Raw genomic sequence first — 14,539 nt, 5'->3', positions numbered from 1 at the left:
TAGTAAAAAGCATGTTTTTGTGAATCTGAGGATTTAATTTTGTGTTTTTCAGCAATAAAGTAAGGAGAAACTCTGGATATTTGTAAGCAATCTTTATTTTCACAAATACGTTCTGCTTGTAGAGAAGGACATACGATACAATTCTTCATCCTAGGGATTCTGGTTGCTTTTCAGTCCTCATATACTTTTCCATTGTACTGCATGCTCTGTTTTATTGAATAAAAACAGATTTACCTTGAAAACCCCAAGGTTAAAAAAGGAAGATTAAATACAGTCTCAATTTGAAGGGTGATGAATGAAAACATTCATTGCAAATCTTTACTACTAACTTGGACACATCTTTATAATCTTGTAAACCCTCAAGACAGATTATAAAGACAGATCCATATCTGGATATAATGTGCTGAATTTCGGTTGCAGGAATCAGGGGTAAAATATTTGTCTCCATGGGGACAGATCCATTACTGCACTTTTCAAAATGTCAAGGGTACATTTGAAAAGTAGTTGCAATTTTCTCCCATTTTATAAAGATAATTCCCTGTTTGTACTTCACACATAAAAATCTGTGACTTTAATGAAAATTTGTCTTCACAGTATTAGGATAATAATCCCAATTTAACATGGCTTAGAGTATAGTGATTTTTTTTAATCTCCAGATTCCAGGGAAGCAAAAACATAGTGTCACTAATGATTTAGTAATATTTTGTCATTTTGACCACCTGCTTACTTTTGCAGGGGATTATAGTTTGTTTCAGAAACATTGTCAAATAAGAAGTTTCTGAAAATTTTAATTCATGGAAAAATAAAACATATTCCCTTCTATTTTCTGTTAATACCACAGCAAACAATATTTTTATATGTTAAAAGAACAATGTTATCAATATTCAATTTAACTTCATAAAAATATATGTTTGTGGCTTTTATAACCTTTCAGTAAATTCCAATATAATGAGTGTTGAGCTAAGCATTGAAATACACTTGGAGAACTATTAAACCAACACAGTTTATTATGCTACTATTAGAGCTTAAAAAATGATATACCAAAATCTAGACCTCAGAAGCAAAGTGTTTCTCTTTTTCTTTCCTTCCCATCAATCCCCTTACAACACACTCTCCCTCATTGTTCATCAAGGCTAGCCATGGAAACTAGAGTTCCTTCTCCCCAAGGAAGGTTAGAGAAACCAGGAACCCTTTCTCTCCAATCTAGCCCCCCACCCCCCAAAAAATATTACTCTTACTTTCTCCTGCATTTCCGAGTAACACGTGTATGTAGAAAAATTAAAAATTAAGTTCTTCAATCCAGAGGAGTTTTGTCCCATACTGGGAGGAAGAAATATTGCAACTGAAGATTCAAAAATGATCTGGATCTCCCCATTCATTCTATTACCATTAGAAGGTAACTTTTTGTCTAATCATATTTCAATTATCCATGTTTCACTGACTTTATGCATAAAAATGGGTAACTTACCCTGGGTCATTTGGTCTTCATTCTGCTGCTCTTTCACATATAGGACTTACATTGAATAAATTTGTTATGATTTTCTCTTGTTGATTTGTCTTTTGTAAGGAAAGAAATCATTCTTTTTCTTCCCTATAGTTCAAATGTTAAAAATATTAGTGGAAATTTCGAGGTAGATATTAGCTATGGATATTTTATGAGTTGAGATGATAAATACAAAATAAACTTCTTGGATATGAAGAAAATAAATTTATTTATTAGAAATTGTAACATAACAAATATTTTTAAAAGGTTATAAATTTATGGAAAATCTAGTAGATGGCTAATTATGAAAACTCACAAACTAGAAACATTAAACTAACATTTCCAACACCATGCCAGCAATCAAGGAGGTATATGGACATAGTTCAAGTCATTTTTCAGATGTAAACAAGTAATTTGCCTTTAGTTAAGTAACTCTTTATAGTCCACAGAACACTTGAATGTGATAATGAAGATCAAATATGGTCTTTTTGGGAGCAGGTGTTTAGGCTAGTGTTTAAGGTGCTCACATCTTGCAGTGGAGTAGTTGGGCTACATTCCCAGTTCTGGCTGTGGATTTCAGCTTCCTGCTAATGCTGAATTATAGAAAAATTCAAGAATATTGATTTTAAATATTTTTAAATGTAAATTCATGCAACTATACATTTCTTTGTATGTACTGCTTTGATTATACCATGCACACTGGTTTGTTCTTTGTATTCTTTTGGTTCAAAATACTTTCTAGTATGTCTTGCTGTTTCTTCTTGATCCTTCTTATTTAGGTGTGTTTTGCTTACTTCTCAGATATAATAGGTGCTTTCTCAAATGATCTGTATGATTGCTTCCAGGCTTAATTACATCGTATACAGGTAGCACTTTGATTTTAATAAACAGAAATTCATTCCCACTATGGTATCTCTTAGTAAATATTCTATGTGCAACAAATGGAATGTATATTTTTTGTTCTTGGGTAAAATGTTTTAAAATGTCCATTTAGTTAATAGTCTCATTTAAGTTTTCAGTATTCTTAATGATTTTTTATATAGTAGGTCTAAAAGTTTAGGGTAGTGTTTTGAGTTTCATAATTTTGAATTTCCTTTTTCAATATTCAGTATTTATGTGATGAATTTTAAAGATTTATTATAAGATGCATAGATTTTCCATTACCTGTGCTTCCTGAATACTCCTTTTAATTTGGAAATGTCTATGATAATATTCTTTGAAGTACTTTGATATTAATATAACCTGCTCCATGTTTTTAAAGAATTATGACAGGCATGGTGTCTTCTCCATCCCTTAGACTGTAACTCATCTCTGTCTCTTCATATACACATAAAGCTGTAGATGGGCTTTGTACTTTTCTTTAATGATCATCTCCGATTTAATGAAGTTATTTAGATAATTTATATTTAGCTATCAATAGAATTATGTTCAAGTTTCTCATTGTGTTGTTCATTTTCTGTTTGTCCTACCTGGACTGTATTTCTTTTATCTCTTTCTCAGCTTCATTTTGTGTGGAGAATTTTTTTTTCTTTTTCTTTTTCCACTTTATTTTCACTATTGGCAGTAATGGCAGCTAGAGAGCTTATAAAGTTTGCTTTTTATTCATCACATTATATCTCCAAATAATATTATAACATGAGTGTTGGCTCTTTTACAGTTTCTGAAAACAGCTGTTTTGTTTATGTTGTCCAGTTTTCAAAATGTCTGGAACAAGTTTCTTTCATGTGGCCAGACTTTGAGCCTGTAATTTTCTCCTCTACCTTTTACTCATACACTAATACATACAAACATTAACTTTCACAATAACTTTGAAAAATACTTATATGTTGAGCATTTTTTGTTATTTTACAAGCATTTTTTAAAACAGAAGCCAGAATTTTATTTCATGGAATACCATTAGCATTCTGTTGCACGATTAGTGCTAGCTACTTTAACAACAAACCACTTCATGGGGCCGGTGCTGTGGAGCAGTGGGTTAAAGTCCTGGCCTGAAGAGCCGGCATCCCATATGGGTGCCAGTTTCAGTCCCGGCTGCTCCTCTTCCCATCCAGCTCTCTGCTGTGGCCTGGAAAGCAGTAGAGGATGGCCCAAATCCTTGGAACCCTGCACCCACGTGGGAGACCCAGATGAAGCTCCTGGCTCCTGGCTTCAGATCAGCACAGCTCTGGCCATTGCGGGCATCTGAGGAGTGAACCAGCAGATGGAAGACCTCTCTCTGTCTCTCCCTCTCTCTGTAAATCCATCATTCATATAAATAAAATAAATCTTAAAAAAAAAACCCACTTTATTAGCTTAACAGCCTAAATGAGTAATTCTTACCCACATCATAATCAGTGAAATCTGGCAGACTATGGGTGGCTTTTTCCTGACTGACGATCCATGTATCCAGAATGTTTTCATCTTGTTATTTTGGCTGAATCCATAAAAGAAGAAAAAAGAAAACAACAAAGTGATCACACGTAAAGTGTAATAATCAGGTTTACAAGGACATTGTTTTACTCCTCCAACATTCTATCATTCAGAATTCATTCACACGGCTTGGATATATTGGCTTCATATCTAGAAATTATAGTCTTCCTCTATGTCTGTAGGAGGTAATGGTTTGGATGATTGTGTCAGCTTTCACCAACTATATAAATTTAGCTTATGTCATTCCTCCTTGTCTGTCATTCCCAGGCTCATCCCCAACCCATTGTCATAGCCATCTATTCTGTTATATTCTTTTGATATGAGTTTAATTTTAAAAATTGGTAATTTTTATAATGTTATTTAAGTTATACACATTTCATTTATTTCCAGGAACAAGTCCCCCATGTGGAGCCTAGGAAACAGGCCTTCAGCATGAACTGTCTTCATGTATTTCATGTATACAGATTTGGGAACATAGTGGCACTTCATCCCACCTTCCCTCCTGCCCACACTCCAACACATCCTTACACTCCCTCTCAGATTCCCACTCTTAATTTTTACAATGTTCTTTTTTCATTATACTTAATGATTGTGTAGTTAACCCTACACTAAGTAAAAGAGTTCAACAAATAGTATGGAGAGAAAAAAATCAAAACATTGTTCCTCAAAAGAAGAGACAAGTGCTGTAAATAATCCTGGATTCTCAAAATGTCTATTTCATTCCAATACATTACATTTCAGATACTCTATTAGTTAAATCAAGGAAAGTATATGATATTTGTCTTTTTGGGACTGGCTTATTTCACTAAGTTTAATGGTTTCTAATTGCTGCAATCTTGTTGCAACAGAAAGGATTTCTCATTTTTTTCTATTTTTTTCTTTTCTTTTTACAGCTGAGTAGTACTCCATAGTCTACACATATCATAAATTCTTTACCAGTCAACAGTTGATGGACACCTGTGTTGATTCCATATCTTAGCTATTGTGAATTGTACTGCAATGAACATGAGGGTACAGACAACTGATTTGTTTTGAGTGAATTCCCAGGAGTGGGATGGCTGTATCATCTGGTAAGTTGATATTCAGTTTTCTGAGATATTTCCATACTGTCTTCCACAGTGATTGCACCAGTTTACATTTCTAATAACCTTGTACCAGGACACCATTTTCCCCACATCCTCAACCATCATTTGTCATTTGTTGATTTCCGTATGAGAAAAATTCTAACTGGAATGAGGTGAAAGATCATTGTGGTTTTGGTTTGCATTTCCCTGATGGCTAGTGATCCAGAGCATTTTCTCAAGTGTCTGTTGGCCATTTGAATTTCCTCTCTTGAAAAATGGCTATTCAAATCCTTTGCCCATTTCTTAAATGGATTGTTTGTTTTGTTGTTGTTAAGTTTCTTGAGCTCTTTATAGATTCTGGATGTTAACCCTTTATCAATTGTACAGTTTGCAAATATTTTCTCCTATTCTGTCAGTTGCCTCTTCACTTTGAATGTTTCTTTTGCAGTACAGAAGCTTCTCAGCTTGATGTAATCCCATGTCAATTTTGATTATGATTGCCTGTACTTCTGTGGTATTTACCAAGACGTCTGCCTATGCCAATGTCTTGGAGGGTTTCCCCAATGTTCTCTAATGATTTGATAGTATTGGGCCACAGATTTAGGTCTTTGATCTATTTTGAGTGGGTATTTATGTAAAACGTAAGATAGGGGTCTAGTTACACATTTCTGCATGTGGAGATACAGTGTCCCCTGATCCATTTGTTAGAGAGACTGTCCTTGCTGCTGGGATTGATTTTAGATAAATTGGTTATAGATGCATGGATTAATTTCTGGAGTTTGTATTTTGTTCCATCGGTCTGTAATTCTTGTTTTTGTGTCAGTACCAAGCTGTTTTGATTATAATTGCCCTGTAGTAGGCCTTGAAATCAGATATTGTGATGCCTCTAGCTTTATAATTGTTGTATAAGATTGTTTTAACTACTGAGGGTCTCTTGTGTTTCCATATGAATTTTAGCATCATATTTTTCTAGATCTGCAAAGAATATCATTAGTATTTTGATTGGTATCAAATTGAATCTGTAAATTGCTTTTGGTAGAATGGAAATTTTGATGATGTTGATTCTTCCAATTCATGAACATGGAAGATTTTTCCATTTTTAATGTCTTCTTCTATTTCTTTTGTTATTATTTTTTAAATTTTCATTGTAGAGATATTTGACATTCTTGGTTAAATTTATTCAAAGTTATTTGTTTCTTTGTGGAGCTATTGTGAATGACATTGTCTGTGTATACAAAGGCCATTGATTTTTCCATGTTGATTTTATGCCCAAAAATTGAGAATTTAAAAAATACATATTTTTACATTTGTTTATATTGTGCCTGGTTTGCTTACTAACATATCTCAATACCTATCTCTGTTGCAGTAAGTATCTCAGCAGAATACCAGAGACTCTTCAAAATTTTAATTACTTACTATATTTCTTATCCAGTTTTCTGTTGCCAATAGTACAATACGACAAACTGGGTAAGTTATAAAGAAAAGATGTTTATTTTGGGTGATGGTTCTGGCTCAGGTTCAAGAGGATGATCTGATGATGGCCTTCTTGCTGGCAGAGTTCCAGGGTGTCCCAGAGCACAGCATGGGGAGATACAGAGCCTACAAGAGATCTGGTTAAACTGGCATATAGCAGACCAACTGGAGGTAAACCATTAATCTATTAAGCCATTAATGGCATGAAGTCAGTGTCCTATCTTCATAAAGGTGCCACCTTGTCCCATCTCTTAATATCTCATAATGGTGATTACATTTCAATATGAGTTTGAGGAAACAAACTACATTCAAACCACTGCAATATCATAACCTGAGATATAAACACTCAATAGGAAAACAAAAAGAAAAGAAAGGAAGACATTATAACAAAAAAGAAAAACAATTTTAAAAATAGATGGACCAGATGAGCCTTTCCAACAACCCATTTTTCAAGAGCTCAAGGAGAAGAAGGACATCAAATAAGGTATTCTTTTGCCTGTTAATTTTTTGTGAGGCCTGGAAAGATAGGATAATCCAATTTCTTAGTTCCTAAAGGCGGTTGTAGGGATTGAGAAGGGGGCTTTGCAGGTAGTGGAAAAGATGATAGACCTGGAACCTTGAAACATTTGAATGAAATCACTGTGAAGCCTCGGAAGATGCTTTGACTATACAGGATGTGGGCCTGTCCTGTTATCTACTCTATCATGGGCTCTGCAGGTTCCCTGATCATTTGTGTGAGGAATGACAGTGTCAGAGTTGGTGGCCTTGCAGGGAATGAACATATTCCTGGTCCAACTTGACAGTCCAGGAAGTAGCTGCCAAGAGGTGACCCCTACTCACTCTCCAATTCTAAAATTTGAAAAAGAGTAACTGGGAAGGGGTCCAATTGTATTTGACTAAATAATTACAAAGAACAGACATTTTTTTGGGGTGAGATTTAATGTAAGGAGCTTTTTCAAATACTTCAACCACTGTGATTTTATGAAAAGGAATCCAGAAAGCTTCAGTAGAGAGTAGTATGTTCTGGTGAGGGAGGGTAGTTAATAAATGCCCTCATCCACGTACTGACCACCAGAATTAAGAGCTCAGAAATTTTGTGAAAGAATATATGTATTACACAGGATACGGTCTTCCAGGATTGAGTACATTAATTGTGCCTCATTACCATTCTTGAAATGATGGACAGAGGTAGGTTGGAGACACACAGCAAAGGTTTTTCACAGTGCTCTTAGGAATTAGTTGAGGAGTTGAGGATGCTCTCAGAGATTTGAACAACTACTTCAATTTATATTGTATCTATTGTTTAAACAGTGAGTTCCTCATTTTGTACCTTATCAACACATCTATTTTCTCTGCTCTATATGTCACCTGATAAATTATAATTATTTAAGACATTATTTTGTTAATCGAACAGTGATGTGTATGTGAGTGGGGAGGTGTGAGTATAAAATATACTTTTCTTTTATAGACCCTTTCATAAGATGAATTAATTATTTAAATATTGTGTGTATTTCCTGGACTATGTTTTATTGTACCTACTCGTTCAGGATACTGGCTTTAGTCATTTGCTCACTTGGTTCTTTCTATTGTGTATGTCACCAAGGCTCTGTATCCATGATTTAGATACAATGAAGAGTTCAAAATTCATTTGAATTCATTCATGTATTTTTTAATAGTTAAGGTCTCTGGCATGTGTGTGTGTGTTATCAGGATTATATCTGAAACTGAAAGGGTGTGGGGAACAACTCGGACTAGACTGTTACTGGAATTAAGACTTATTCTGTGCATCTGCTCTCCCACAAGATGGCGCTGGGAGAGGAGTAAACAGCTTCTACACAGCTGCCTCCAGTTCAACCAATAAACTATAGGACCTGCTCCTGATTGGAGGAGAGCAGCGTACTCGGCGTGTGGGTAGCAGAGTTGGGATTGGTGGAAGAGAACTATAAAGGAGGAGAGAGACAACATGCACCAGGAACATCTAAGAGGAACACCTGTGCAGCCCCGGAGAGAGCCAGCCGGTGGTGTGCCGCTCCCCCGCGGAAGTGGGGAAAGTGGCAGGGGGCACCGCTCTTCCACGGAGGTGGAAGGGACGGTAGCCAACCCGGGAAGAACCAGCAGCAAACCCGGGGAGGGTCGAGCAGACAAAAGAACAGCGCAGGGTCCTGTGTCGTTCCTCCACGAAGAGGGAGAGCGACAAAGGGTAAATTTAAAGTTTTACCACCCCTCCCGAGTTCCAAATAGGAATAAAAGAGTAGTGAAGATTCAAATGAGCTAAAAATGTAAAATAGTCCAATGTGTACCAATGTATGGAAATGAATAAAAAATATCATTAGAGTGATAAAAACTTAAATCAAGTGCAAATGTGAAAAGATAGAACCTTTATTTTGCTATTACTTTCAGTATGAATCAATAATTTTGCAAATATTCCCCAGTTTAGGGCAAAGGAATATCTTAAACTCAGGATTTATGTAAGGAATACTAAATACATTTATTGAGAAATCCAGCATCTTTAACATTTGATTTTGACAGTGTGACAAGTTGATATAATTTTTGTCCCTAAAAGACACGTTTATAAGCTTAATGTCATTTTACATTAATTTGAAGGCTGGTAAAGTTTCATTGTCTGTGCTTGAATGTTGCTTTCATTGCTTAAGACATTTTAACATCTAAAAATGACAAAGATTTTGAGAAAAGTACCTTGGCTCAATCTGTTGGAAAAAAATGGATCTGTTTACATGCTTTAAGTTCTAGTTTTCATGTTTTCAAGTGTCTTTACAGATATATGCCTTGATTTTTTTTATTTCTCATCAAAAACACTGATGATGCTCTTTATCTGCCATGTTTTCAAGGCTGTTCTATGGTAAAACTCAGGTGAAATTAGTACAAAAGCACTTTGAAAAGGGTAAGTTGTGAAATCAAGAACTTAAAAGCTAAAGGTGCTCTAGTAGTCTTTCAAGAATTTTATTTTTATAACTCAACCAAGTGGTTAAATTTCTAAGTCTTGATAATACTTATATGGAGAATAATAACGGTGGGCAACCTGCAGAGCTGAGTTTCCACAGGGAATCTGCAAAAAGAAGGGACAGGTTTTTATGGTCCTCTGGGACTTCCACTCCAATGCAACATGTGAGAATCAGCCTCTATATTCCTGTTTTCACTGGATTTTTCTTCATGGTTTCTGTCTCGTATGCAATGAGCTATTTGTTTACTTGCAATGTAGAAATTGCTCTTTACCAACTTCATGGATAATTTAGGAAAGAAAAGTGATTTTTTTCTTTCAAATATAATCCATTTTATGATATTCTTTCTTAAAATGTTTTTGGTTAAATCATATACCCCTTAATATTTAGGATTTTAACCATTTTGCAACTTCAAATATGTTGTGTGCAAACTTCCAATTCTACATTGAAAAAATTAAATAATAATGAAGATTTAAAACTCAAAACTGGAAACTGAAAAATCAATTAAATTCATCAGAAATTGCATCACTTTAATATTCAAAAATGAGACTTTGTTTAATGATATTTAATTACATGCTTTGTCCTTTCCAATTTATAACCTTTGAATATACTCATATAGCATTACATTTTTGGTGAAATGAAAATACATGCAAAAAATTAAAAAGGATTTTATAGTTTGATTTTGAGCTGAGATGTATACTCGTTAACTTAGCAACATTGAGGTGTTCCTGAAGACCTTGGATACAGAGGAAGCAAAATAATCTCCTGAAAAGTAAGCTGTGAATCTAATATTTAGGAACTGAGATGTGTAAAAATTATCTTAAAAGGTAGCATGGTTGCAAAGAGACAAAATGGTTGGTTGTGGAGCTGGTGCAGCGCTGTGGTATAGTAGGTAAAGCCACCGCCTGCAGTGGGCGCCAGTTCCAGTCCCAGCTGCTCCACTTCCAATCTAGCTCTCTGCTATGGTCTGGGAAGGCAGTGAAGGATGGTCCAAGTGCTTGGGCCTCCGCACCCACGTGGGAAGGCCTGGAGGAAGCTCCTGGCTCCTGATCAGCGCAGCTCCGGCTGTTGTGGCCAATTGGGGAGTGAACCAGCAGATAGAAGTCCTCTCTCTCTCTCTCTCTCTCTCTCTCTCTCTCTCTTTCTCTCTCCCTCTCTCTCTCCCCACCTCTTTCTCTCTCTGTCTCTGCCCCCTGTAACTCTGCCTTTCAAATAAATAAATAAAATCTTTAAAAAAATGTTTGGTTGTAAAGTGGTTCTGGCAGTTCTGGCAATAATTAAGTAAAGAGTTTAAACCTATGCACATTTTGGGCCATGTACTTGAAAATAGCCCAGATAATCGCTTGTTTGCTAGCTGATAAAGCTATGTCAGCAGCACTGTAGGCTTTGAGAAAAATTTCTTTAAGTTACCATAACATACAGTAGAATTTCCTTATGAAATAAATATAAATGTTATGCCTAAACCTGGCTATAAAACAAATGCTGTTTTTAAAAAATTAAACAGAATCCAAGTTTAAGTCCACATCTAGCTTCTAGCTGAGCTAATGGAATTTAGTCTCAGTCATTATGATTTTGTATATATGACAGTCTCTGAATGTGTTTTAAGAGCATAAAGTATATTTGTATGTTATGAATATACAAAAATTTCTAATGTACATCATCATTAATAAATAAGACATGGGAACTATTAATGTGGTAATATTATATGACATTGTGTTATTTCTTTTTTACAGTCATTGTATCAGTCACTGTAGTCCAGAGAAACAGAGCCAACAGAATGCACACATAATGTGCACATTCACAATGGAATTCTTTGTTGTCTGTGGAGGGTTGGTTCCTGGACACCCCCAACCCATGGATACCCAAATCTGCAGATACTCTTGTCCCTTTATGTAGAATGACACTGTATTTGCAGATAGCTTACATATATCCTCATATATACTTTAATCATCTCTAAATTACTTATAATTACCTAGTACATCATAATGCTATGTGAATAGAATATAGAGGATAATTGCAAGACAAATCTGTGCATGTTCAATACAGACAATTTTTCTGAATATTTTTCTATCTGCAATCGGATGAAAAACACATGAACACAAAGGATTGATTGTATATACCACGTGTGTGTGTGTGTATGTGTGTGTGTGTGCAGATACAGAGAGAGAAAGAGAGAGAGAGAGAGAGAGAGAGAGAGAGCATACTTCAGAATTTGATTCTAAGAATTTTAGGACCCACTATGTCTGAAATTCACAAAATTAACACATAAAGATCAACCATATATTTGCTGTACACTATTTTTGAGTATACACTTTTCCCCTTGATCTGTCATTCCCTACAGCACTAAACTGCTGTGTTGGCTATTTAAACTTTATGTTTACTGGACTTGCCTTGTCTTTGGGGGAGACATTGGGAAAAAAGAACCTCTTTCTTTCAATTCTGTAACTTTATATTTTTTTGATTTCTGTTTTTTTTACAGTGACATACTTTCAATTTACTTTATAATCATAGCTTAACCCTCCACTAACTAAAGAATTCAACAAATAGTAATAAGAAAAAACAAAACAAAACATTGGTTCCTCAACAGTAGAGATAAGTGCTATAAACAATAATCAAATCTCAAAATGTTAATTCCTTAACCATGTGCACATACTTTTGTATGACTATTAAAATATAATTCTCTAATAGGGTTTTACCTTTAATACTGTTTTATTTTATTTGTTTTAAACAGAAAACAAATATAAACAGAAAACAAAACCCACTATATGTGTTTTTCAATGTATTTAAGAAAAAAATGTCAAAAACCTAATATAGTATTTGTCTTGCTTCCGTGAAGATCGTTTTTAAACTTTGATTCATTCAAGTATAATATTTTTTTCACAGAATGCTTCTAGGACTGGTGCTGTGGCTCACTTGGCTAATCCTCCGCCTGTGGCGCCAGCACCCCCGGTTCTAGTCCCAGTTGGGGTGCCAGATTCTGTCCCAGTTGCTCCTCTTCCAGTCCAGCTCTCTTCTGTGGCCCAGGAGGGCAGCAGAGGATGGCCCAAGTGCTTGGGTTCCTGCACCTGCATGAGAGACCAGGAGGAAGCACCCAGCTCCTGACTTCAGATCGGCGCAGCGCCAGCTGTGTGGCCATTAAGGGAGTGAACCGATGGAAGGAAGACCTTTCTCTCTGTCTCTCGCTCACTGTCTATAACTCTCTGTCTAACTCTGCATGGCAAAAAAAAGACAAAAAAAGGAAAAAGGAAGCTTCTCAGAATTAATCTGGAATAATTAATTTGTATTTGCTAATTATCTTCCCTCTTTCTGTCTACATCCTTCTTGATATGTCTTCTTAACTTTATGTCTCTGTTTATTACTCTTTTATTACATAAATATACATGCATAACTCATAGTGCTTGAGGACTAATTTGAAGTGTCAGTCTTATGTTTATATCATTATATATCATTGAAAATATTTTTTTTGACAGGCAGAGTTAGACAGTGAGAGAGAGAAACAGAGAGAAAAGTCTTCCTTTTCCATTGGTTCACCCCCCAATGGCCACTGTGGCTGGAGCACTGCACAGATCCGAAGCCAGGAGCCAGGTGCTTCTCCTGGTCTCCCATGTGGGTGCAGGGCCCAAGCACTTGAGCCATCCTCCACTGCCTTCCCAGACCACAGCAGAGAGCTGGACTGGAAGAAGAGCAACCAGGACAGAATCCGGCGCACCAACTGGGACTAGAACCCAGGGTGCCTGCGTCACAGGTTGGATGATTAGCCAAGTGAGCCATGGTGCCGGCCTGAAAATATTTTTTTCTATTAAGCATCTATATAACATTGATTAACATTGAGAATCTATTCCTAAAAATATCCATTCTGTATTGGAAGGTGTGTTGATTTTTTATTGGTGCCTCAGAACTGGACACAAATTTACAGCTTATAGCAAGATTCACACTGTCTTAGAGTTTCTATGGGTCAGGATTCCAGCATGACTTGGGTCAATCACCTTCTCAGGGTCTCCCAAGGATTTAGTAAAATTCAGGCTACATTCCTATCTGGATGTTTGGCTAGAGAAGAATCCACTTCCCAGTTCACTCAAGATTCTGGGAATGGACATCATTATGATTGAGAGCCCTGTCTCTGCTGGTTACCAACTGATGGCCACTCTGAGGTCCTGAAAGCTAGTAATAATTCCTAATCACCACTGAAATTGCTTGCCACATGGGCTTCCTCAGTATGGCCTTTCTACCAAGCATACAAGAAAAGACTTCATTTTCAGTCTGCTGAGACAAAGCCTTACATAATATGTATAATGCCATTACAGGAGTCACAAGCTATCACATTTCCCTTATTCAATCAATTAGAATCAGGGTAGAGTTCCCTCCCACTCTCGAGGGGGAATTTATCAGCAAAGATTCTCTAGGGAAACAAAACATTAGGACATTTATAAGATTGATTTTAAAGAATTAGCTCACATAAACATGTGGGTTACCAAGTGTAAAATCCAACAGGATTTACAAGACAGTTTGATGAACTGAAAACTTGGGCAGGAGTTGAAGCTTCAGGCTTGGAATAGAATTTCTTCCTCTCTGAAGAAATCTCAGCTTCATTTATCTCCAACATCTTCATCCAGTTAGGTGAAGTCTACATTATCCAGATTAATTTCCATTACGCAAAGCCAACTCATCAAAAGTGTTAGCTACCTCTACAAAACACCTTTGAAGTAACACCTGGCTTAGTATTTGAGTAAATGGGATACTACAGCTTAAGCAAGTTGATGCATAAATCTAACCATCATAGTAGAAGAATTACACAAAATTGAACTCTAGGGCACGCAAAATGTTTGGGATATCTTAAAGGTCTGCTCATCATAGGGTTTTTTGTTTGCTTTAAAATTATTTTTCACATATATGGAATCTGCTGACAAGCAACATTTCTCTTCAGTCAATTTCTACTGAGAACTTTGAAGGTACTTCTGTTAGATAATAAGCTGGTAACACTAAGGATAAACTGGAAATCTATAAATAAGTTCTTTTTTCAATAGTAACATTCATATTTTGAATCACAATGTTAGAAGTAATCTTCAAGTAGTCTATTTGCACACCATCTCAAATCAAAGAGCAAAAACACAAAAGAAATCAAAGATCTTGTGACAGTCATTTCCCAAGAA

Source organism: Oryctolagus cuniculus, chromosome 1 (assembly GCF_964237555.1).
Source record: "Oryctolagus cuniculus chromosome 1, mOryCun1.1, whole genome shotgun sequence".
NCBI classification, from domain to species: domain Eukaryota; kingdom Metazoa; phylum Chordata; class Mammalia; order Lagomorpha; family Leporidae; genus Oryctolagus; species Oryctolagus cuniculus.
The sequence above is the reverse complement of the archived record's forward strand: the minus strand, read 5'-3'. Positions refer to the sequence as shown.